The sequence below is a fragment of the Humulus lupulus genome, chromosome 9, assembly GCF_963169125.1.
Source record: "Humulus lupulus chromosome 9, drHumLupu1.1, whole genome shotgun sequence".
NCBI classification, from domain to species: Eukaryota; Viridiplantae; Streptophyta; class Magnoliopsida; order Rosales; family Cannabaceae; genus Humulus; species Humulus lupulus.
Window position 1 is genome coordinate 182,662,392 of NC_084801.1, and position 4,413 is coordinate 182,666,804.

Genomic DNA, 4,413 nt, shown 5'->3' on the forward strand with positions numbered 1-4,413 from the left:
TGGTCGTATGTAATTCGCCGGTGTGAGGGCGGATCTAACTCGACGGGCAACATAGCTTCATACCCGTATGCTAAGGAAAATGGGGTATGACCTGTCGCTGTTCGGTGAGAAGTTCTATACGCCAGAGAACTTCAGGCAGCTGTTCTGGCCATGCTCCTTTAGCGTCTTCAAGTCTTTTCTTCAAGGTGTCCTTAAGTGTTTTATTCACCGCTTCTACTTGCCCATTTGCTTGTGGATGTGCAACTGAAGAAAAGCTTTTGACAATTCCATGTCTTTCGCAGAAGTCCGTGAAATAATCACTGTCAAACTGGGTGCCGTTGTCTGAGACAATTTTACGAGGCAAACCATATCGGCAAACTATGTTCTTGATGACAAAGTCAAGAACCTTCTTGGTCGTTATGGTTGCGAGTGGTTCAGCTTCGGCCCATTTAGTGAAGTAGTCGACTGCTACAATTGCGTACTTTACTCCACCCTTTCCTGTTAACAGTGATCCGATTAAGTCTATACCCCATACTGCAAAAGGCCACGGACTCTGCATCTGCTTTAACTCGTTGGGAGTTGTGCGTGGTATTTTGGAAAATCTTTGACACTTATCACATTTTTGCACAAACTCCATTGAGTCTTCATTCATAGTCGGCCAGAAATAGCCCTGCCTTAGAATCTTTTTTGCCAAACTTTGCCCCCCAGCATGATCTCCGCAGAAGCCTTCATGTACTTCCCTCATCAACTCCTTAGCTTTCTCTGGTGTAATACATCTGAGCAGCGGCATGGAATATCCCCTTCGATATAGAACACCATCGACCAGTATATATCTAGCAGCCTGCCTTTGAAGAGTCCTAGCTTTGTTCCTATCTGCCGGCAGTACGCCATTAGTCAGATACTCCAAGTATGGCGCCATCCATGTGTCTTCCATCCGGATTTCCATGCTGGTTTCATTTGCTCGTATGCTTGGCTCGCTCAATCTTTCTACTGGCACAATGTTCAAAGTGTCAGCATCCTTTCCGCTTGCGAGTTTGGCTAAGGCATCTGCGTTTGAATTCTGATCTCGGGGAATTTGCTGGAGGGTATACTTCTGGAACTGAGCCAAAAAATCTTTAGTTTTGTTCAAGTAGGCCCCCATTTTGAGGCCCCGTGCTTGATATTCCCCTAGAACTTGATTCACTACCAGCTGTGAATCACTGTAAATATCCAGCACCTTTATACTCATGTCTTTGGCCATTCTTAGTCCAGCAAGGAGTGCTTCGTATTCTGCTTCATTATTTGATGCTATGAAGTCGAACCTAATGGCGCAGTGAAATCGATGCCCTTCTGGCATTATCAAAATCACTCCTGCCCCCACGTGAGATTCGTTTGACGACCCATCCGTAAATAACTTCCACGAGGGAGCTTCATCTTGAGGCTCAGGCGCATTAGGCTTTTCGCACTGCTCGTCGTCTGGGAGTTCGGTAAATTCTGCAATGAGATCGGCCAAGACTTGTCCCTTTACTGCTGCTCGCGGTGAATATGTAATATCGAACTGCCCTAGTTCGACTGCCCATTTTAATAAGTGCCCAGCCGCCTCTGGTTTCTGGAGGACTTACCGAAGGGGCTAGTCGGTTAGAACTATTATGGGATGGGCTTGGAAGTAAGGACGTAGCTTCCTTGAGGCCAAGATTAAGCAGTAAGCTAACCTTTCAATAGGAGGATATCTCAACTCTGCTCCAATTAGCCTCTTGCTTACATAGTAAACCGCTTTTTGTACGCCTTCTTCTTCTCGTACTAGCACCGCACTGGCAACAACTTCAGTGATTTCCAGGTAGATGAACAAAGTTTCTCCTTCGATAGGCTTTGATAAAATATGAGGTTGTGCCATATGGGCCTTTAAGGCCTGAAAAGCTTGCTCGCAGTCTCCTGTCCATTCAAACTTCTTGTTGCCTCTAAGTAGATTAAAGAAAGGGACGCATTTATCCGTTGACTTGGAAATAAATCTACTTAGGGCTGCAATTCTCCCAGTTAAACTTTGTACATCTTTGATCTTCTCTGGCGATTTCATGTCGATCAGGGCTTTTATCTTGTCGGGGTTGGCTTCGATTCCTCTTGAATTAAAAATGAACCCCAAAAAATTTCCCTGATCCAACTCCGAAGGAACATTTAAGAGGATTTAGTTTCATCTGGTACTTGTTCAATACATCGAAGCATTCTTGTAAATCCTTCACATGTCCTTCTGCTTTCTTTGACTTTACCAACATGTCGTCCACGTACACCTCCATGTTTACTCCGATCAACTCTTTAAACATGTGGTTAACCAATCGTTGGTAAGTCGCACCTGCGTTTTTAAATCCAAAGGGCATTAATTTATAACAGTATAGTCCCGTATCGGTCTGAAAGCTGGTGTGATCCTCGTCAAGGGGATGCATGCTGATCTGATTGTACCCTGAGTATGCATCCATGAAGGAGAGGATCTCATGTCCTGCAGTTGCATCGACCAGCTGGTCGATCCTTGGGAGTGGGAAACAATCCTTTGGGCTGGCTTTATTCAAGTCTGTGAAATCCACACAGGTTCACCATTTTCCGTTAGGCTTGGGAACCAGCACTGGATTAGAAACCCACGATGGATAAAACGCCACCCTGATGAACCCATTCTCCTTTATCCTTTTAACTTCTTCTTTTAAGGCCCTCGACCGATCCTTATCGAGCAACCTTCTTTTCTGTTGCACGGGTGGAAAACTCTTGTCTATGTTCAGGACATGACTGATAACTGCAGGATCTATCCCAGCCATGTCTTTATGCGACCAGGCAAAGACTCCCTGGTTTTTCCACAGAAACTCCACCAATGCATGCTTCATGGTTGGCTCTAAGTTTTTCCCGACCTTTACGACTCTGATCGGGTCTTTTTCGTCAAGTTGGACATTTTCCAGGTCCTCGACGGGTCCAACATTTTCCTCAAAATCCCCAAAGCGAGGATCTAAATCTCTATCCTCACTTTGGGCAACACCCTATTTGGTGACTTCATCACCGGATTGGGCTTGTACCATAGCCATCTGCAACCTATCAGGGGGAGTGCTTTTTGACGTTCCCTTCTTCGCCTTCGCAACCGAGGCATTGTAGCACTCCCTGGCCTCCCTCTGGTTTCCCAACTCGCGTCCTACCCCTGCGTCTGTTGGGAATTTCATGGCTAGGTGCCATATAGAGGTGACGGCCCGTAGATCAACCAGTATAGGCCTTCCAATGACCGCATTGTACACCGAGGGACAATCGACTACTATGAAAGTAGCGAGTAATGTCCTGGTAGCGGGCGCTGTACCTGCTGTCACTGGAAGTCTGATTGACCCTGCAGGGGCGAGTCCCTCACCAGAGAAGCCGTATATTGTTTGGTTGCAGGGTTCCAAGTCCTTAACGGACAACTTCATGCGTTCCAGAGAAGATTTATACAGGATGTTCACTGAACTTTCTGTGTTGACTAGCACTCTTTTCACCATCATATTGGCCATTTGGATATCCACGGCCAGCGGATCGGAGTGTGGGAATCGGACGTGCTGAGCGTCGCCATCAGAAAAGGTTATTTCGCCTTCCTCTGATCGAGCCTTTTTCAGTGCGCGGTCTTCCACAGTCATCATCTCGATGTCCTGGTCGTGGCGTAGAGTCTGAGCGTATCATTCCCTGGCCTTTCCACTGTTTCCTGCGAGGTGCGGGCCTCCACAGATGGTTAATAAGGTGCCAGTTACGGGATCAGGCTGCAAAGGTGGCGAGCGTTGGCGCGTAGACGCTTGCTCGTTGCCACCTGGAGCTTCTCGTTGGGAATTTCCCGAGGCCCGTATATATCTTCTTAAGTGTCCTTGTCTGATAAAGAACTCAATCTCATCCTTCAACTGGTTGCATTCATTGGTATCATGTCCGTAGTCGTTATGATAACGACAGAACTTGGTAGTGTCTCTTCTTGAAATATCCTTCCGAATGGGGGCAGGTTTCTTATAGGGCACACTGGAACTCGTGGCCTGATATACCTCTCCCCGAGACTCAATAAGGGCAGTATAGTTAGTGAACCGAGGTTCATAACGATTACCCTTGTTTCTTTTATTGTCGGAGGTGGGAGGCTCGTTGTGTGGCCGTTTCCCACCATTTTTGTCGTTGCCATTGCCGTTCTCGTTGCCTTTGCCATTGCCATTGGGTTTTGACCCATTGGCGGGCTCGGCTGTCCCCTTATCTTTGCCTGGGGGTTTTCCCTCGTTGGCAATGGCATCCTCGAGTTTGATATAACGATTAGCTCGATCTAAAAATTCCTGGGTTGTTCTAACCCCATGCTTTCTGAGGCTCTCCCAGAGAGGCGTACGGCACATAACTCCTGCTGTTATGGCCATCATCTTGCCTTCGTCTCCCACCGTTTTCGCTCCAGCGGCTGCTCGCATGAAACGCTGAACGTAGTCTTTCAGCGAT